Genomic DNA, 23423 nt, shown 5'->3' on the forward strand with positions numbered 1-23423 from the left:
GCATTAGCGTTGTTGCCTCACAACAAGAGGTTCTCCCATTCGATTCTCGGCTGGAGCGCCTTCTGTGTGGAGTCTGCATGTCCTCCCCACAGTCGAGTGGTATTCGAAAGACAAGCGTAGAATGGGCATGTCTTTACTAAAGGTTGGGCGTTGAGCTGGCACCTCGGCACCCATAAAAAAATCTACTGCCAATCATTAGCAGACCGGAGTTCTGTTGTGGCGAGCCCTAACCGGGAAAAAGCCGAAAGAAGAACAACAAAAAAAATTGTTCAGATCTCTTCCCTATTCCTTCTACTCACTTATTTTATTAATTCTGCTTAAATTCATTAATTGTTGTTTTAAAATAGTGGGAATAGGTGCCTACCTGGAGTTCTGCCTGCCATGTGCACCTAGTCTCTGTTTCTTGAACCTACCCTTCTCCTTCTGTCTCTGGCACTTGTGGTAATGTGCTGTGGTTTGCTGGCTTCTGCAATATATGTTTATTGCCTCTTTGGAATCTGCAACCATTTTTGTGCCACCATTGAGGAACATCCTGAAAGATGCTGGATAAACTATTCTCCATCTCACCTCTTTTTCTTTACACAGTTTTGATGGTGTTGTAGACACCTCTCTTTCTCTTGGTTTCATAGGTGTAGTCTTTATCTAGGTAGACCTTTTTCTCTTTATTATCAATTTTGTACTTGGTCCCCATGGTTTTTGCATGATTTTTTCCCTTTAATTTCATAGGATAAGAATCTAATGATTATTTGTCTGAAGAACCTTCCTGATTCCTTCCCAGGTTTCCATGCTGTTCTATGTGGTTTCTCAATCTATATTTCTGTTTCCTCCATTCCTGTCCAAGTTACACACCGTTCTCTTATCTTTTTTTTTTTTTTTGCTGTTAAGTCCTTCACATTTCTCTGGTATTCTATTTATTTTGATGCTTTTATGTCTTGCACTGTCTTATAGGTCTATCAATTTCTGTTAGGCACATGAATCTCTACTGATTCATGTATTGCCGGTGACTCCATATTTTCTTCCATTAAGACTTGTATTATGTTTATGTGTTCATTCAGGCATTGCTGGACTTCTATTTTCCTCCCTACATTATAAGTTAAAATAAAATAAAGAAATGAATGAATAAATACATTTATAACTATGGGCTGGAATAATGTATTATACAGAAGAATGAAAATAAAACATGCAAACCAATACCCAGGTTGTACTATACCATGCATAGACTGGCCACACTGTGCAGGAGACATAGGCTACACAAGTAACAGACTACACAGTGTGGGGCACAGTTATAATCATATACATTATCAAGTGTTATCAGTGGACATTGTGTGTCTAATTGTGTGTTTGAATATTATATTTTTGTTGTGTGTGTATCGGACATGTATGAGTGGGTTAGGAGACTGGGATAGATTAGTTAGGGAGGACCTGCAATGTCCATTGCTGTTTGAGTGTATGGTGGCGGGCATTGTAGACATCTAGTGAGTGTGTGTGCTGGGACAGAGACCCAGAAGATATTGCAGCACTGTGTCAGGACCTGGTGCATAAGTCTAGGAAACTCACAGGAGATGAATGTGCTGACCATGCTTCCCCTGTCCATTGAAGTGCCTTTTGCTGGGATGGTTATAGGCATGATCCGCAGCACACTGAGTGGATAGAGTGCTCTGTGACTGTGATTGGTGGCCCATGCCTTGTCTGTACTTTGCATGAACACCATGCTTGTGTATTTGTCCACATCACAATATCCTTCCCTCAACACTGGATGCTGGAATGGAAGTGGTGGCACATAGTGTGCCTGACCATGCCCCCCCTTCTATGGTGTCCTTCCCCAACAAAGATTGAACTGGACCAGCCACAGGAGGCATGTCAACTATGATGTGTGACTGCAAAGAGGACCCTGCTGTGTGCAAACTCCCCTACAAGACACGTCCACGATGATGCACATGTGGACCATACACTCCCTGAAGTCATCACACAGACCACATACTACCCGTACCAGCTCAGCAATGCCTGTGTTGGTGTTTGTTTGTCCCTGTACAAACACTGGGTTGTGACCATAGACACACTTAACTTGGGAGGTGGCAGTACCCATGGTATCCTCAGTCACAGGCACAACAACCACCAGTATTCTCGTCTTGCTCTATGGAGCTTGTGGCAATCGATGGGAATTGTTCTCCAAGTAATAAATCCTTTCCCAGGTAGATCTGTATGCATCTTTCAGTCCACGTGTGATGCCCTGGGTTTGTGGGGAGTGTTGCAAAGGTGCAGAAGCTATGTCTGTGGCATGTGATGGGGATGTGATCATCACATTGCTCATGTATAAAACTGACCCCGTGACTCATTATCCCTGACTGTGCCAGGAGTTGGCAGCCATCATCATCAGAGAGGACAGTTCCACAACATCAAGCAGCTGTATATCCACAGTGAGGGGCAGATAATACAGCACCAGTGAAAACACCAAAATAAATCACCCAGACTACGGAATATAGTTCATTAATAACTGCAACCCAGTGAATAAACTACTATTACTTAAGATAGTGGCATGGGGAAAATCATAGGCAACATGCCTTGTACTGGTGGCCTCTGTACCCAAAGCTCTTATATTTCTGCAAAATGAATTTTCCAATGTTGCAAGTTCTATTAAACCAAGCATTTTGTTTGTATGTTAGATACTTGTCTATTAAGACATAACCACCTGTGGCATCACCAGTACATATCCGTGGTGTTCTGCTCATCTCTGCACTGATATCTAGGACTCCTTGGTGGATTGTTGAACTGTTTGGGCCTTTATGCAGAGATGCCAGGAGTTCGTCCATCTCTGTTAATGGTAGTTCAGTCAGTAGACTGTATCACCATTTGTTCTTGAGTCAGACCGGTTGCCTGACCTACATTCATTATGCTTCTGCTTTGTTTTTCATGCTGTGAAATCTTTTCCTGAAATGGAAAGAAAATAATGTTGTGAGAACTGTTAAAATCCTACATGAGTTGAGATATCCCTTAACAACTTCAAAGTCTAGGGAGGCAGGTGAGGCAAGAACCATGAAAAACTGACATATGCATGGGTGGTCAGTCATACATATATGGGGTATGCATGACAAGGTGTGCTAGCTTAGGTCTTACCAGACCCACTCTTCCACCCAAAAAAGAGAAGCCACATAGAGCCTGTATATAATGCTCTCTCACAGTATTCTACAACTGAGAAACATGAGTGTTAGAGTGACCAGCAAGAGAACATACTCTTGAGCCATATTTCTATCAGCCAAAATGGTTGTGCACATAGAATTATTGTTTGTTTCCATACGGCATATAACACATACAATGTACCTGAACAAGGAAACAACTAATTCAGTAATACTACAGATGATTGTGCAAAATACCAGGAATGTTTTGGTTTGTGTGTCTGGAAGTGGGTTATATATATGCATATGACTATAAGTATCTGGGGCCTACATGTGTGTTGCTTTAAAGTTCTACAGTATATACTATTCCTATCACGAGGTTATATAGTCCCTCCCCACTGGCAAACACACAAGCACCATTACTAACTACTCAACTTGATTTTATAAGAAACTCTTGCCTTACTACCATGCATTATGTTCCATGTGTCCCACTTACTAATATTTCCATTGCACACACACATACAGGCACACACACACACACTCACCCACACCCACACACATTACACAATTCAATACTGTAGCAACTTCTGTTGCAGGGTACACTGAACATGACCTCAGACAACTGTCTTATTATTAAACATTAAACAGTCTCTGGTTTGCCTACAATTATGCATGCATTGTAAGTCAGTCTGCCGCCCCATAGTTATCTCCAATTTATCTGCCATGGCAGTTCACCGACATTCAAGATAACACTCTTGCTCACAATGGCAGCTTTTCTGTATCCTTAAACAGCAACATAAACAATCTGGATAAGTTCATGCTGTCATGGGGATCCAGGGTGACCATAACAAAATATTACTAGCAAGTGACATCAGCAATTCTCCTGCATACTTACTGTTCCAAAACAAATGCTAAACTTAGAAGCTCTGTCTTCCAAGTTTTTCACCAGCTTGGTTTGCTGCTGTGCAGTTTTGAAGCTCCTAGAGTAGCAGTCATGATAATGAAGCACAATGTGATGAATGTGCCAGAATTACACATTTTTCTTATTGCAGCAATGACCACTGTCACTTGGAGAGGCTTGTTCAACTTTGTGCACTCAAATGAGCACCTGTGAATAACACTGAGTATGCTTAGGCAGGTCAGTGACCCCTACAGAAATGTGGATAAATCCAGTTTAGTTTTGTAACCTGTAGAGATACTAAAGAGCAAAGTAGACATCACAGATAAACATCATGAAGATAGTACAGTTTCCTTGGCAGTCTTCATGCCATAATACCATCATGCTCCACCATCCATAGTGGCACTGCAACAGGTCACACTAACTAGATGCCTATTCTTGTGTGTCACATGCCAATAAACTCAGTTTGCATGATCATGAAAAAGGGCTACCGTAGTTCTCTGGAACAGGACCTGGGGAATAGCTATGGCTTCCAAGGGTACTGATCTTGGCAGGGCTCCCACATGGTGCAGCATAACCTGCTCTAGTGGGTGGTACTAGCACCACTACAGTGACCTGTGTAGGTAGGATAGTAGGTCAAAGCACGGGGTCCCTGAGATGCATTAAGCTCTTTTAATAGTTTTTAGAAAGTCTTTATTTTTCTTTCATGCTTTTCCAGCTAAGAAGGATATCTTGGAGAACATCCTTCTTTTCAAGAGGAAAATGTAATGGCTACCCAGGACAAGGAATGCATATTATTTTATTACACGTTTGGCTGTATATTTATTCTTATAGCTGACAGTTACATATGCATGCTGCTAGGATGTGCACCTGTAGAAGTGGTATCATGTAGTTAAATTAATACAATGTCTGTATTAACACACAAAAATTGTACATCTCATTTTAGTATATGCACTGCTTATAAATATGAAGTTATATTTGCAGTGATAGGTGACATCATTTTATAGGTATAACTGGTATAAGGCCAGTCACTAGTGGACTCTCCCAAACTTAATTGAAGAACAAGAAAACTCTGTATTGCACTTGTAGGTACTGCTCTCCGCACACCCCAAAACAGGACACATGCACAGGTATAGGTTACATAGCTATTAGCTCTTACTGACATGGGTACATTTGCCATCCTGATAAACCATCCAGAATAGCTAAACTAAACTAGAATAATCTAATGGTGACACTGCTCAATGTCAGGAGTCTAAAAGCTCTCCTAACTCTAGAGAATTCAGACATTTGAGCAGTTACTGAGATATGATTTAAAGCAGTGGACAGCAAGCCTGGAGTGCAGGGCTATAATGACTTCCACACATTTAGATCAGCTACTGCACAGAAACGGATAAACGATTTATTAATAATCACACCTCAAGGCTAGTCAGGCACTATGATGCACTTGAGCTTCTCCATGTACAACTCACCACAAGCAAAATCCCAAACCATATCTTTGTGAGCTGTACATCCCCCTCTATGACTCCTGAATCCATACCTCTTAGTTACATGAGCTTGAGTCATTCTCCATTAAACCCAATGCCATACTTATGGATAATTTCATCCACCCCACTACAAACTGGGAATCACACTTGACCACAGTCTTGTAGGCACAATGATTCCTGGATTTTGTCAACATGAATGCCTTGGACCAGCTAGTCTGTGCACCCACTAGGGGTGCCAACATCCTTGACTTAGTCATCACCAACATGAGGGAATGTTGCACTGACCCTTCAAACCCCCCCCCCCCCCCCCAAGTGTATCGTCTTCACTGATCAGGTTGGACCATAAACCTGTCTCCTTTGAAATAAAAATATAACTTCCAACATCAAGTCATCTTGGAACATTTAGGAATTATTCCATGACAAACATCCTACTTCTTTGCGACACCATGGCAAAATTAAGCCCCCTTCCCCAAACCTAGGGAAGACTGTTGCCTACAAAGTCATTCAAAAAAAAATGTTTTTTTACAGTCATGTATGTGCCTACATATAGACAGCAGTACCTATCCAAAATAAGCACAGGATGAAAAAAAGAAACAAGCCACACTGGTGGAATCCCAGCATCAATAGGTTATACAATAAAATGAAGAAAATCATGGCCACAAATAGGAAATGCAATGCCCAGCAAGGTAATAACTCCCTCATCAAACCAAATAAATAAGTCAGAGGACTAATTAAGTCCACTAGAACCACATTTGAGGTAAAAATAGCATCCCAAGCTAAGGAGAACCAAAAGGTAGTCTTCAACTATGTACAAAACTTTAAAGGCAATACAAAACAATATGCTGAACTAATTGTAAATGGAGTCACCTATACTGAGCCAGAGGATATATCAAATCTACTGGCCAATACATTCATCGAAAATGTTACCCTACTTTCTCCCCCAACACCTCTCAAGAAACACCCCTAGCCATAGCTCCCCCAACTATCATTGGTGAACAGGTCTTCAATACACTCTGCAAGGCCAAAGCCACAGCATCGATAGGACCTGATGATATCATAAGATGCCTCCTTAATAGCATGAAATATGACCTGTTAAGGCCACTAGATTCACTGTTCAGTCATAGCCTCCAAACAGGCTTCATGCTAAGCAAATGAAAGACTGCAACTGTTATACCTCTGCAGAAGACTGGGCCATCCATTGACTTGGGAAACTACTGACACACAAGCCTGACTAGTCTCATATGCAAGGTCTTGGAAAGAATAATCATGGACATGATAAATAAAGACATAGGAAACCTACAGACATTGGATCCAACCCAGTTTGGTCCATCAAAGGCAGGTCATGCCTACTCAACCTGGTGGACGTCTTCCAGAAGATCCACAAAGCAATGGGCGAGGGCAAAATGGTGCATAATGCCAACCTCGTCCTGGCCAAAGCATTCAATGCAATACCCCTCTTGGGCATTATAGACAAGCTTACAAAATTAGGCATTAACTGCTACATTGTCACCTGCTGGATAGCCAGCTGGCTTACAGGCGGGACACAAGAAGTCAGAATAGGTGAGTCGACCTCCACAAAAAGGCCAGTCACTAGTGGACTCTCCCAAACTGAGTGCTGGGGCAGCATCTATTTCTCTGAAGGCAAAACCAACACCAAAGTCTCTGGATGAACAAGCTAGAAGATGATTGCAAACTAGGTGCAGTCATAGAATTCTTCCAAGGATACAAACATCCTCCAAGGAGGCCTGATACAGCCTAATAACTGGTGCCAAGGTCACAATTTAAAACTTAATGCCAAAAAAGGCATAATTGTATCTTTCAGAAGGGCAAATGCCCCTGGAAATAACTGCATTGATAATATAGCCTTAAGAACTGACCCTGTTGTCAGAGATTTGGGAATACATAAATACAGTGACTTGGCCTTTGACCATCATGTGTCTCCTGTAGTAAGGAAATTATTCTACATTGTGCAACTTATAAGCAAGAGTATGACATCTAGATCAAAAGATGTCATTGTTATGTTGTACTCAGGCCTCATCAAACCAATCACTGAGTGCAATGTCCCCTTTGCTATGCGCCTGACAAGTCATATGCAACAACTGGGGAATCCACAGAGGTTCCTCACAAAAATAATATATGGTGCATTAATAGGTTCATACTAAGCTAACTGCCCTTATGGGCCATTTTAAGTGTGGCCAATTACCCCATGTCAGAATCAAACCCTGCACCTTGTGTTTCTAAGGTAAGCACCTTAACCATTATGCCAACCTCCCACTCCAGGGACAGGTCCTTTGTGGACTACCTGAAAATGTATCCTTAACTTCTCCTACAGACTGCTAAATGGTGATCTATGCCTGGCTTTTCAAACATCCTTTGATCAAGCCCATATGGACATGTTGCACATCCTCAAAAAATAGCATTAGAACACTGCATCTAGGGACCTAAACATTGTCTGTAACATAAATAGGACATGTTGGAGGGACAGGTTTGTGTCTCAGAAACTTCTTCTTTGGAACAGGCTTCCCATCCATGTGGAGCAGAGTTCCTCCCTGCACTTCTTCAAGCACAGCTTGAATCAATGGATGGGGAATTGATAATTTACCCCTGGTCTGCCATCTATGTTACCCATACCTAAGCTATACTCCCAATAAAATGAGTGGTATCAGAATGTGCCAAATACTTTTGATAAGCATGGCTTGACTTGAAAAGGTCCCATGAACCTATGTATTGATCTTCCACTTGACAAGTGTTATTGCATGCAGCACCTCAGCATATTGCCTACATCATGGTATACTTTTTTTGTGGGGAAGGGGGACACAGATGTGGGTATTTTGTCATGTATTAGCAGTTATTATGGATTAGGATTATTTGTATGCATGCAGGGATTAGTGATTTGAGGGTCTTGTTTTGTTGGTGCCCCATATTGTTTGTTGGATGTATTCCCACTAAGAGCAATCTGCCCATGCTTCATTCTGACAGATGCCATTTTTGTAATACTTTTGTTGTACATACCCAGGTTTTTATTGATACATGACTTTGTTATGTGTACTTTTCGGTAATACTTCCTTGTAGGGTGCTTGTAGGTATTCCACAGATATGATGCTCTACACAGACAATACAACTTTTTTGCATGAGTGTACAATGCCACCACCTCATTATAAACTCCTGCATACTCTGTCAAAGTGGTTTAACCCATGACACTACGCACATGCCTGCACATTCTACCATAGGGTTATGTTATAATGCAGGTAGGCAGGGGATTCTGTTGTGTTATTAACATATTTCATGCTTGTTTATTATATATCTGCATACAGTTCTGATAGGTCATTTGTCACATACCTAATAGTAATGTTTGTTTTCTATCTCCTCCTCCCTCCCATTGTTGCTGTCCTTCATTTTCATGTTTCCATTTTGCACAGCATCTGCCACAGCTATGCCTGTGATGCAGACCAGGCCTCTCTCCACAATCAGGCTGAGCCACCTCCAGCAAGAACTCCACCTGGCTCCAGGTTTGCATCCTCATTGGGTGCTGTTGGGAGCAAACAAGTTGCATCACCTGTGACCTCTGATGGTGGCTCACCAGAGGGGAGTGTTGTTATTCCCTCTGGTGGCACTGCAGAGCTTCAATTTATAATGTGGTAGGAATTGGCAGAAGTGGTAGGGAGAATAGACCAGTGGCTGGAAGCCCACATTGGCCACCTGGCGAGGGTCCTTGTGTAAACCAAAAAACAAACTGATAATCCACAAAATCCGACTAATAACTGTAAGCCAAGGAACTTGTAAATAAAATACAAATTTATTCTTATCGAATGAAGTGCTTTTCGTTGGCACAAATGTGTCAACTTCTTCAGATTCAAAACAGTTTTGTGAAATACACACACCACTTAAAACAACTTACTCTTGTCATGTGATCAGCATCAGCTGGTGCTGCTGTTCTAAAGACTGCTCATATTTAAAGTGATATTACATATAAAAAGCAGTAATAAAACACATTGTCCACGCTGGTACAACGTTCAACAGACTGATAAAACCTAATCTAAGCTAAGGAGATTAACTACGCTTAGCAGTCAATATCGACTGCTTAATAATAAAGAATAAATCAATTAGTGTTACAGTTAAACAAGTTAAATTTATGGCAATCCTGGTTGAATAACAATCCTAAGAAGTCAGAAATTGTCAACCAACAACTCAGACAGGATTGGTTCTATGCTGTCAGTTAACTCAATTTTACAATACAAGTAAAAGTGTTAAAAATACATTAATAACCAATACGTTTATACAAATTGTACTTAAAAAATGCTAACAAGCGACTATCTCAAGAAGTCAGAAATTGACCATTGGTCAAGGCCATTTTTTTAGAGTACAAATATTTAAGGTTTATAAGAGGTTTGATGTTGATAAAAAGCTATTAAGGGCTTGCCTACAAAAATACTTCTAGTTATAAATTGCCAAACTACTAAATAAACATAATAAAAAACACATTGTTGTAAGTTACAAAGTTCCTGCTTCATCTATTTAAACTTTTTAACTTTAAGAGGCAAGCAATATTGCAGGCATCATTCAGGCCAGGACTTAGAAATGCATTTAGTCTCACCTGCCATAACAGGTCACGTTCTTCGAACATCAAGTTAAATGGTCCACCTCTCACATCAAAGCTCACATGGTCTATATCTTGAAAAGAAACTTGTGGTTACTGTGTTCAATAAGGTGTCTTGCTAATGGATTATCATCTTTTTTCTTTTCTATAGCATATGTGTGCTCGTATACGCTATCTTTTAGCTTACGTTCGGTTTTACCGATGTAGAAGGCTGTGCATGCTTGGCACCTAGCCACATAAACCCCAAGCTTAGAGTTACAGTTGTATTTAGACCTCAACTTGAAAGTCCTACCGTTAACAACACAACTCTCCCCTATCTCAATGTGTCTGCACGTTCTGCAGTTACCGCATGTAGTCATTCCTACTCGCCTTGACAGGGGTCCCATACTCTTTCTTTCGAGCAAAGTTTTCAGGTTTGCTCCCTTCCTAAAGACAAGGTTTGGCGCTTGTCCAAGTTTAATGGTCAAAGATCTATCAAGTAAGATTAATTCCCAATTTTTGTTCAAGATAAATCTGACCATTTGACTGTCATTACTGAAAGTAGTTATGAAACTAGCTTGAAATTCTTTAGTTGTCTCCCCAGTTGTTACTTCTGCTGTCAATGCGCGGTTACTAATAGTGCTGCCCTCTATCAAGTTCGTTACCTCAACATTTATTGTGTTTGTAAAATTACTGTTAAGTAAAGGTTTAACTACACCTAACTGTCTCTTAAGACTCACTTCTGTTACCAAAGATTGTATCAGCTGTAAGGGGTAGCCTCGTTGTATAAACATATTGCTTAACAATAGACACTCGTCATTAAAATCTGAGTCTAAAGTAGTCATCATGGCTGCTCTAATGAGTTGTCCTTTCACTATTGAGCGCTTCAGGTGATAAGGATGATTACTAGTAAAATGCAAAAATGAGTTAAAGTACGTTTCCTTTCTGTGTATTCTAGATACGTATCTCTCATTTATAATGTCTTTGACGAGTTTACAATCCAAGTAGTCAATAGAATTTGTGCTAAAACTAGATGTAAACCTTAAGAATTCAGTAGCTGAGTTTAAATACCTAATGAATTCTGTTGAACGTTGTACCAGCGTGCACAATGTGTTTTATTACTGCTTTTTATATGTAATATCACTTTAAATATGATAAGGCTTTAGAACAGCAGCACCAGCTGATGCTGATCACATGATAAGAGTAAGTTGTTTTAAGTGGTGTGTGTATTTCACAAAACTGTTTTGAATCTGAAGAAGTTGACACATTTGTGCAAATGAAAAGCGCTTCATTCGATAAGAATAAATTTGTATTTTATTTGCAAGTTCCTTGGCTTACAGTTATTAGTCGGATTTTGTGGAGGGTCCTTGTGTAGCTTATAGAGTGCCTGGCACTGCTATCCTCACCTCAAGTAGGGTCCAGTGTTGAAAATGTTCAGCTTGTTGACTGACCTCTCCATGGATCTAGCCCAGGTATTGGGAAGAAAGTGTTCCTCATCTTAGTATTCACTTTTCTTTTGTGTCACCTCTGTCCCTCCCCTATTTGTTGTCACATTCTTCTTATGACTAATGTCCTCACTTTATCTGTATATCTATAATGTCACTGTTGCCCCAAGTGCGACAACACCTCCCCTGTCAGTCTTTTTCTGTGTTTTGTTTCTGTGGCCCTACTTCTAAACCTTTCTCTCTCTCTCCCTTTCCAGCCCTTGTTTTACCCCTACAGCCTTCTCCATCTTTCCTTCTCAAAAAAGTGGTGCCTATTCCTGCAAAAAAGTAAACCCTTCTTCCTCTCTCCACTTCCATTCTTGCCTCTACTGTTTGCTTGTGTATGGTCCACTGTTCGCTGTACCCCTATTATTACTTTCCTGTGCAACCATTTGTACTATCTTTAAAGGTAAAATGTACATTGCGGTAGACCCTTTAATTTTTATTTAGCACATGTGCACATGCTTAGATACAAATCTGCTATTTGCTCATCTGTTCTCTTTGTGTCATTCAGTCCACAATCATGGATCTCTCTCTCTCTCTCTCTCCTCAGTAGGGCCAGGCATTTCCACAAGTTTTCTTTTAATTACTAGTGTCTTGGACTGTCATATTCCATATAGTAAATTAATAATTAGCTGCAGGCACTACAAGGTATATCCACAGGAACCTTACAACAATTGTGACAGGCATGTTTCTGAAGCCCATGATATGTATGCAAACTAGAGTATAAAAACATAACAAAATATACACCATGGAAAATAGGTGACTCTCTAAGTTTAGTGCTTTCATCATTAATTTCGCAGATGACTTCTGAAAACTCAATATTACCCTATATAAGGGGATACAGTTCAACTTTCCATGGAGCAGAAAAGTACTTTTAAATAACTCTGCCAATGCTGCCAGGCATGGATGCTTTAACAAGTGACAAAACTGCAGCACTGCTAATTGTTGTCATGGTAAGATTTTAGATTTTAATGGCTTTTCAATTATAGTAGATTTCAGATGGCTTTAGAAAAAGGAAAGAGAAACATACAAACCCATGTGAGCTAGATAGCACTCTCACACAACAAGACATTATGCCAACAAAACAAATTAGGCAGTTATCCACAGATGTGGCATGATGCCTTCAGTTAAAGAGCAGTATTGTAGTAGCCAAACTGAAATACAATTCTGTCAGCAGCTGTTTTCAGGAATTGAGGAGCGAAGTTGCCTGCTCCAGTTTCTTCATGTCTTGGCATGGTAAGCAACTGTTTTAAGACTCAAATACAGGAAGGAGGAACCTGAATTTGTTTATTTACTTGAGTAAAACAGATTAAGTCTAACCAATTTCAGTCTCAGCCTGAGGTTAGTATACAAACACTATTAGATGATTACACAAATGATCTAGGAAAATGAGAAAAAAATAATACAAAGGAAAGATCATTAAATACAACATGTACAACTATTTGATAAAAATGAAGGTCGTTAAAACGAAGGAGGAGAATATGTTGAGTTTATTAAAGGATGATAGACGATATATATCACGTAAGAGTGACAGGAAAGAGAAGAGAACGGTTAGGTTATAAGTCCAGACGGATTACTGCTACATTTTCACATATGTTTTTAGCAGACTTCAGAATTTGGGAAAAGAGAACATCAGAAGGGAGGGTTCCCACAATTTGATGGCCAAAAATAGAAAAGACATGGGTTGAGGTCTGCAGTTTGGATTGAGGATATTGCATCAGAGGACCAGAGTGGCTAAGGTTTCTGAGGTTGAGGAGTGAATGTTGAATCTATAGATTTTGTTTGAGATGATTTTTAAGGTAGTGGAGTTTTTAGCAGAAGCTGTTCCAAAAAGAGGCAGGCTATATTCAAGGTGTGGGAGGAGGACAACTTTTCCTATTGCAGGTCTTGCAGACAAGAAGCAGAGAGAAAAGGAGATATTTTTTCCCAGAAAAGAAGGGAGTTAATTTTTTGTATGTGTATTATTCAAGAGTAAATTGAAGGTGAGAGATGGGTCTAATCTAGTACTAATGGGCTGGTGTTGTAATCGTAAATCGTTATTGAATATGAGAACTTAATCAGTTTCTGTTTTGTTCCAAAACGCATGTTTGTATTCTTGATATGCTGAGTATAATGTTTTTTGTGTCAAATTATTGCAAAAAGCTCTAAAAATCTGAATCTAAGCTCTATGTAGGGATAAGAGTGAATGGTTAGAATTGCAAAGAACCATGTCATCTACATGTAACAGAAGAGGGTGGTGAGGAAGGTCAAAAGGAAATTTCTCAATGTAGATTAAGAAAAGACTGAGAAAAGAAAAGGGATGAGAATGGAGCCCTGAGGGACATTTTTGGAAAGATGTTAAGAATTAGAGGTGGTGGAGCTGTATTTGACAGAGTAATGTCAACTTTGCAATTAACTGAGGAAACATGGGATGGCATCCAAACTAATGCCTTGCTCTTTGAGATGGTGTAAGTGAAAGTTTAGGGCAATGAAGACGCTCTGGTTAGCATTCCTATGTCCATGGCGATGAGAAAGGTGTCTGTGAGTGAGAACATTATTGTACTAGGTGGTGCAGAATCAAGATGAGGATTAGAATGAGTGGAGGAATATTTACTATAGTATCAAAATAGGTGTCAGTGCAATCATTGCTAAGTATGCAAGTGGGATTTATATTCATACTAGAGTCCCATTTTTACCATTGTGTTTACTTCTTTCTAGAATTAAAACTGATAGTTGACTTTTTTGATTCCCTGGCTCCGCATGCCATCAAGCACTGCACTTGCTTGCTTTATTAAATCCATTCTTGCCTGTTGGGAACCATACTCCATCAACTCATTCAGTCCTCTTGGGATTGAGTAAATCACTGTGAGTTCTGTAATTATCTATTGTGAGGGTTCATTTTATGCACAGATGCTCTGTAGCAACTATAAATTTTAGAAGGTGCTCCCATAGAGTAAAGTCATGGCTCTATGCATGCAGGCTTCTGTGTCTTAATGTTACTTTAAGTGGTAAAGTCATCATAGTTCTCTCTGTGAATCAACTACAGCCCCTCCCGCAAGGTGAAAAAGCCAACATCCGCCACTCAAATACCATTATTCCTATGGCAGCTCTTCCACTGCTTATCCTATTAATCAAATCCATGTCAAGTTCATAGGTTAGTACTAAGCTAACTGCCCTTGCGAGCCATTTTAAGCCTAGCCAATTATCCCTTGTGAGACTCAAACCCTGCACCTTGTGTTTGTAAGATAAGCACCTTAACCATTAGGCCACCCTCCCAGGAAGCAAATGTTTGGAGCTTTATTCCTCTAAGCCAGGAAGATTCCAGTTTATCTGACATGCTGAGTTATACAAGATCATCTACGTGCAGAATTATGCAGAATTAGTTCAAAACTTGTGAGATTTGAATAACTATTTATGAAAAAGAAACCAGTTTTAGTTAAAATATGGAAACTTGCAGAATGACAGCTTTCTGCGTGATGGAAGAGGAAAGATTATGTCTAAAGCAAGCAGTGACTTTTCTGTTTCTAAGATAGTTAACAAACCAGAAAAGCTGATCATTAGCAAATCTTATACAAGTAAGTCAAATTACCTTTTAAGGTCAGCAAAAATAGCTCCCCTGTATTTCTTCATATTTGGAAAAATGCAGTCAGTAGAAATGAATAAAGAAATGGCAGTATTAGATCCTGGATGAAGGCCAATTTGTGAATTACTGAATGTATTGCTATTTTGAATGGAGGAAAGCATTTGTCTATATGCAATGTCTTCAAGAAAGCATAACACTAAGGTAGTACTTCTTCAAGAGAATGGAAGGGGATAGGAGTTTAAAGGTCTAAATATGGGGAGTTGGGGGGATGGGGAGAGAGAGAGAGAAAAAGACTGAAAAAAAATATACATACACCCAACCACCTACAGATATATATATATATATATATATATATATATATATATATATGTGTGTGTGTGTGTGTGTGTGTGTGTGTGTATAAGGTTCCACTTCACAATCCTGAATTACTGAATGCTCGAAATTCAGTAACTTGAGACTGTAAAGTCAAAAATGCAGAAGAATTCTAATATCTCAAATTCGCGCTTATGGATGTCAGTTATGGGATGGGAAGTGTGTGAGTTGGGATGTTTTATGGAAGTGAAGGTCAGTGAGTATATGTGTGTGTTTTGTAAGTTGTGCGTGTGGGTTAGGGTAGGGAGGTGGGAGTATGAGTGTGAGTGTTGGATGTGTCTATGTATGTGTGATGTGTTTGTGTGTGTGCGAGCCAGTTTAAAATGTCTGTTTTTTTTTTTTTTTTGTGTATTAGTGCGATCTCAGAGTTAGAATATATAAGTAGGGGGTGTAAGGGGTGCAGGGGGGCTTGCCCCCCCTGCATTCATGTAGTGTAGGGCTTGTAGTTTATGTTATGTGGGTTGTATGGTGTGCATGGTGTGTGGTGTATGTGTTCTGTATGTTCAAGGTTTTTTGTTTTCGTGCTTGTGGGTTTCAGGATTTTTGTTGGTTCGACTTTATAATTTCGAGTTACTGAATTTCGAGCATTCAGTAATTTGATATTATGAACGGGAACCATAGATAGATACATAAATAACATTTTTGTAGAAAGTTAGGGAATTTAATGAGGAAGAATTCAGAGGAGGGAATTCTGGACAGAAGTAATTAAATAGTGAGTCAAGAGACAGCTCTGAAGTATAATTTAGCAAAGAAGTTATAATATTCAGAAAGAATGTTAGCTGCAAAGCTAGTAATTTGGGGGGAGAGGAGACAGAGCTGGAGCAGAAGGGGATATAGGTAAGGTGGGGTAAAGGATTTGTATCAACCAAAAGGTTTCTTAATTTATCTTCCTTGTGGCTTATGGCAGTATACAAGGTAAGTGGTTAAACTAACAGATGGCAAAAAGAAGGTGAACCAGTAAGAGAGACGAGTGTCTAAAACATTGTTTCTTATGTTTTTTGTACAGTATGATTTAAATGAAGGATTGTCAATAGCTATATGAGTAGTAAGAGTTAGATGGGAAAAAATGTTGAAGCTGCCGAAGCAGGAGGGTAGAAAGGCCTATTTGCTTAAAATGAAGGGAGCAAGGCAATCATTGAAAAGTACTTGAATAACAAACAATGTCAGGAGAAGAGAGGAAGAGAAGTTAATCTGCTGGGAAGGCCAGGCGGCAATGGGGTTTCAGAAGCAAGTAGGAATACAAAGGCAGAGATAAGACATTCTTGACTAATTAAGAAGTCTGGATTTGGCTGTAAAAGAAAACATCTAGTAAATTATGGTGGAGCACAGCATTTTAGCTTTTTTTTTTTTTTTTTAATTAATTAATTAATTTATTTATTTTTTTGTTAATATCACCATTTTGAGTTGTTTACTTTATGGGAGTGATATTGTCTGACTCATTGTTTGCTGTTTGATTAGTAGCCATGGATCCTGCCTAAAAGCTCACATGTACATCCTTTATGAGCAGGTTAGATGAAAGTATGGATTCAGACCAGGTGCCAGACACTGGTTTTTATTATGCTTGGATTGATTTATAACTTGTTTGGAGTATCTTTCAAATGTAGATTTTAAAACAAAAATACAGATAGTCGTTATTAATGTTTAACAAAATTCTAGTTCTAAGACATCCATAGATGTAAAATAACAACAATGCTGTATTCAAACAAAGCACAAAACCATGGAAATCTAGAAGAATGAAAATTATGGTTGGATGAACTGAGAGAAGAGCTATGCTTTCTGCCCTTCCCTTGCTGTTAGCTGATCATCATCATCAGCCCCCTTTTTCCCATTTTTCTACATGGGGTTGGGGTATCGTGTTAACTGTCGCCAACTATCTCGATTCAGTGCCACATTCCTGCCTTATTCAACACTCATGCCTGACTGTCGCAAATCTTCTTTCACACAATCAATCCACCTCTTTGCTGAACGATCCTCGCTTCCTCTTACCTTCTTCCTGTCTGTCCCAAATCTACCTCATCAGATTGTTTTCTGCTTTTCTGCACATGTGCCCAAACCACTATAATCTGTTCTCTTTGATCTTTTCTGCAATTGCAGCTACTTTGGCTTCTGCTCTTATGTCCTCATTTCTTCGTCTGTCCCACAGTGTGCATCCTATCACCTTTCTCAGGCACTTCATTTCCATCACCTCTAACTTCTTCAACTGTTCTGCCTTTACTGCCCAGGTTTCTGCACCATACAGTAGTACTGGTCACACCACTGTCATGTACACCTTACTTTTCAGCTTCTTTGGCATTCTTCTGTCATAGACTACACCTGATACTCTGCGCCAGTTGGCTGCAACCCATCTGATTCTAGCTTTGACCTCTTCATTCAGACCACCCTTCTCCTCACCTACCCCTCCCAGATACCTGAAGCTGTTTACCTGTTCCACTCTCTTCCCTTTTATCTCTATTCTCAGCTTCTTCTGATTTCCCCAATTTGCTGCCCTTACCACTGTCTTATATGTGCTTAGTTTTATCCCATGTATCTTCAGATTTGCATTCCATTCTACTATCCTTTGCTGAAGTTCCAGCTTAGAGTCTGCCTGTACTGCCACATCACCTGCGTACAACAGCTTTGTTGATCTGTCACCTCCATCCTGTTTGCTAATGCAGTCCATCACCAGTATGAACAGCAATGGGGTCAGAGTTGAACCCTGATGCACACCCACACCCACTGGCAACCCCTCTGTGAGGCTGAACACTTTTGGTACTTGCATCATTGGGTCCTTGTACATAGCCTGCACTAATTCTAACAATGTTTCTGGGACTTCAAACCACCGCAGTACTGCCCAGATCAGCTTTCTTGGGACCTTGTCATATGCTTTTTCCAAGTCTAGGAATGCCCAGTTGGACTCTCTCCTCATCTCTAGCTTCTTCTCAAGTATCTGTCTCAATGCAAACACTGGGTCATTTGTGCTGCATCCTGATCTGAATCCAAACTGCGCATCTCCCATCATACATTCTACTACTCTGTGTATCCGTTTATCAATCACCCTCTCCAGAACTTTCATGCAGTGTGATAGGAGTTTAATGCCTCTGTACTGCCCACAGTTGTGGATGTCCCCTTTGTTCTTGTACACTGACACAAGTATGCTTATTCTCCAGTCATCTGGGATATGCCTTTCTCTCCACACTGCTCTTAGTACCCTCAGAAGCCATTTCTCCCCTATCTCACCCAGCATCTTTATCATATCTGCTGTGAACTCATCTGAGCCTGTTACTTTCCCTGACTTCATCTTCCTTAGTGCTGTTCTTACTTTTTCTAGGGTGGGCTCCTCTTCTTCTCACATCATAGGCTGTTTCTGGGGCAGTACAGCTTCTGTGGGGTTTTCTTCATTCGGAAGCTGCTGGAAATACTCCTTCTATCTGCCTTTGATGTCCTCTGGGCTGGTGAGCAGGTTGCTGCTGGCATCCTTTATGAAAGGTGTCTGACTATCTTCTTTATCTTTCTGTCTTTGCCTTGCAACCTGATATAGTTTCTTTGTGCCCCTTACTGAGTCACTTTCCAGAAGATGGTAGAGTGCCTCCAATGCCCTATTCTTTGTTATTGCAACTTCTTTCTTAGCTTCTTTGTTAGCCAAGCAGTAGTCCTTCCTATCCTGGTCAGTCTTTTCCATCTCCCACTTCTTCCTGCACTCCTCCTTTCTTCTGATGACTTCCTGGACTTCTGCATTCCACCACAGCTTTCTTTATGTATCTTACTTCCATACCTGGCTCGGCCACATATCTTTTCTGTAAGTCCTAACATATGCTGTTTTTAGGCACTGCAATTATTCTTCAACTCCACCTATTTCCTCCTCTTCTTGGGGTGCTAGACCCTGAGTAATTTCTTGAAATGTTGTACTTTCTCTCTAGTCAACTTCCAGGTCTTCAGCCTGGTCTCTGTTGACCTTAGAGCCTTCTCTGACCACTGCTTGCAGCTGATTGTGGCAACTAGTGGTTTATGCTGTGGGCCGACTGTTTCACTGGGGATGAGTTTGCAATCATGGATTCTGCCCCAGTGCCTTTTTGTTACTAGGAGGATGTCTACCTGAGTTGCATGTTGACTACTTTTGCATGTGATCTTGTGACTGTCTCTCTTTGTGGACCATGTGATGGCTACTATCAAGCCATTTTCCAGACAGAAGTCTAGCATGGATTCTCCTTCTTTATTCCTGTTGCCCCACCCGTGTGGACCCAGGCAGCCCTTGTATCCTGTTCTGTCTGTCCTGATATGTGTTTTCATGTCACCCATTATCAACACCAATTCATGTTGACCTGCTTTATCTAGTAGGTCCTGCAACCGCTGTCTGAATGCACTCTTTTCCTCACTATCACAACCTTGCTGTGGGGCATAGGCTGAGATTATGAATACTGCCCTATCATTACACTGGAGTATGACAGCCATGAGTCTGTCATTAATTCTGATGATATCCCTTAGTGCCTTCTGAAGCCTCTCTCTCATCTCAGTTCCTACAACATTTCTAGCCTGCCCTCCACCTGAGTAGTAGACTCTGGATCCCAAGCCAAGTGGCTTTGTTGCACTGCCCTTCCATCTCATCTCCTGGATACATAGGATGTCCAGCCTCCTCCATATCATCATGTCATCCACTTCCAAGCTGCATCCTGTCAGTAAACCTACATTAAGCGTAGCAATTCTCAGTTCATGTTTGTCAGGTTAGTTGGTTTTATGTCTAGCTTTCACTCAGGAGAGCTATCCCAGGTAACCCAGGCTGTGCAACTAGACACTAGACAGCCAGTAGCTTATTGACCCAGGGCTGCTGGGCTTTATGGTGGGCACACACTGGCCAATAGGGGCACATATACCCCTCTCACCATTAGGACGGGTCCCTGGCATGGGTCAGAGTAGGCCGGGCCCTCAACCCACTTATCACTGGTAACTATCCATGCCCATATTTGGCGACATTAGTCAACATGACATTAGTCACCTAGGGACATATTTTACACTATTAGCACATCTTGACTGAGAAATGTTCCCTTTGTCAACATTAAAATTGGCCTTTACAGACAAATATCTTGAAAGAACAAATGCCTGAAATACCTCTCTGCACAAATAGACTCAGAAAAGAATAAATCAACTTTATGCTACACATTTTGAAACAGCACGTCCAGCAGTTTACATTGTTCATAGCCAGGACTCCCATAATAGAATAGTTTCATATCATTTTTCTTTGTGGTTTACATTTTTATGCATTTATTTTTGGCTTGTTGTCCCAAATACAGAGAAAAAGAATAGAAAAAAGAGGAAAGAAGTATACACCTCTTTGAGGGATTAAAGTAGATTGGTACAAAGAAGGAGACAGAAAAGACAGATTAACAGCATAGCCAAAAAAATAAGTTGAAAAAAAATAAAAAAGAATAGGGAAGGCAGCGTCTTTTGAAATGTTTGTTTTACTCCAATATTCAGTTCCTCATCCCATTTCACTGTTAATGATGTGAGGAGTGTATCAAAGGTTAATTCCTCTTTTTCTGTATGCATAGCTGAGGGGACTGCATGAAGGGTCAGAGGAAGAGAAAGAGAAAGGGTCTGCACAGATTCTGTAATGATTCCTCACCAGCATATGTGCCATGCTTACCATAATTTTAACAGATGTAAAATGACGCAGTAGTGCAGTGGTAGCATTGTTGTCAAACAGAAAGAGGTTCTCTGGTTCAATTCTCGGCTGGAGTGCCTTCTGTGTGGAGTCTGTATGTTCTCCCTGTGTTTGTGTGGGTTTCCTCCCACATTACAAAGACATACATCTGGAGCATTTCTCCCCAGGCCTCTGGTGAAACTTGGCTTCATTCTAAGTCAGACTTTCCCAGTAGAAAAATGTTAAATAAAATAAATATCATGAAAAGTAATTTCCAGTTTATGATTACTACAGTTTTTTTCTGAAAATATGCAATACAAGGTATTGCTGTGTGTGTGTCTGTGAACCATACCTCTCCTTATTATATATTATTAGCTCCAAATGTATAAAAAGCTACAGGTAAGTGTGAGTCAGTGAAAGGAATTCACTCTTTTACACTTTTGATTAAAAGTCTGTTAAGAAAATTATTTAGATACAAATAATTTTAGCAGACATATTTCAAAAATGAAATGACACCTATATGTGTGAGTGTGTGTGTGTGTGTGTGTGTGTGTGTGTGTGTGTGTGTGTGTGTGTGTGTGTGTGTGTGTGTGTGTGTGTGTGTGTGTGTGTGTGTGTGTGTGTGTGTGTGTGTGTGTGTGTACCTTTCTAAATTCCCAAGTTTCTAGAAGCAGATGAATTATTATGCAATCACTGGTAAGAAATGCAGAGATTCAAACATATGTTATTGTGGAATAGATGATTCCATATCTTACAGACTCCAGTATGTCATAGTCAATCAAGTTTCATAATCTAATGCTCTGAATGCTAACATCCAGAGACTTAATTCATATGTTGATGCCAAGAATTCCATGTTTTAATATTTTTTCATTAAAATATAAACAGCACTATGTGAATTATTTTCATAATGTGAAAATAATAAGGAAATAAAAGTTGTATTTATAATATTATAAATGAGTATATTGTTTTAATCATTATAAGTAACAGCAATTTTGGAAAGTGTGTACTATTTACGTTATAACATACGTGTAGTTGTTGATGGGGGTTGCAACAGTTCTTTTATGTAGCAAGATGCATAAATGCTACAGTCAGATCTAGCTATGGTGCCCAATGGGGGAGGTCTTATATACCTGACCAGTCTGTGAGCCTTTACTCCCTGCCATCCCATATGGCAAGGAGAAGAAAGCCAACAGATTTTAAATGGCTGTGTTAGAAAGAGCAGTAGCATGATGTGTGGGACAGCAAGGAGCAGAAAGGTTATATCAGTAAAGAACAGAGGTAAGTATTTTTTGTAATCCTGGCAGACAATCTGTTATGGATAGTGAACATTTTTTGTGCGGCTGATGTTGTACTTTCTTATGGCTGGGGAACAACTTCGTGTCTGTGTGAAATGGAATTGAAAACATATTATTGTAGTCTAGATTTTATCTTTTTTATTTTATTATGGTCAGATATTGGAGATATAAGGGGACAAAAGTTGAAATAATTGCTCAGTAAGGGTGTGGTTTATTAATCAAAATATTGCACCTGGTGAGCAAATTGTTCCATTAAACAGAGTTGGAAATATATTATTGCAGCCTATAGTTTATTTATATCTTTATTTTATTACAGTCAGTCATTAGATCTGTATGCAGAAAACAAAATAGGTGTAATTTCAAGTTGGGGGTGGGGTTTTTGGATCACAATGACTGTTGTTTACTTATTATTCTGGCTTTGCAAGACAAATGTGATTTGTGTGAAGCAAACTGGAATGTTTTAGCAATTTCTGTGTGAAACAAAGGTGAAATACATTACCATGGCTAGTATTTATGTCACAATCATTTATTTGAGGTGTACACAGTCATCAAAGTGGTTATAACTGCTGTGTACAGGGCTAACTACAGATGAAACTGGTAATTGACCATTTTGTCATTTGCTTAGATTGAACATTAAATTGGCTTTGCAGAACTAGTGCACATTTATGTGAAGCACATTGAAATAATTTACTGTCGCTACTGTGTAGTTTATAAAACAAATGTGAAATGTATTACTGTATCCATTCTTCTTCTTCTTATTATTATTATTACATTTTAATGCAAGTAGACATTTAAAGTGCATCCAGTTGACAAAGTAGCTGATTGCTGGGTAAGGTTGGTTGTGTGGGTGCAGATAATCTTGCTCTCATTTGCTTATGTTAAACAGTTGTTATTCAGGCTTTGTAGGACTAAAGCGCATATGTGTAAAGTAAGCTGGAATACTTAACTGGGCCTACAGTCTATGTGAAACAAATTTAAAATACTTAATTTTTAACCATAATCAGACATATGAGTTGCACACT

Source organism: Protopterus annectens, chromosome 7.part1 (assembly GCF_019279795.1).
Source record: "Protopterus annectens isolate FY-2018-M chromosome 7.part1, PAN1.0, whole genome shotgun sequence".
Lineage (NCBI taxonomy): Eukaryota > Metazoa > Chordata > Ceratodontiformes > Protopteridae > Protopterus > Protopterus annectens.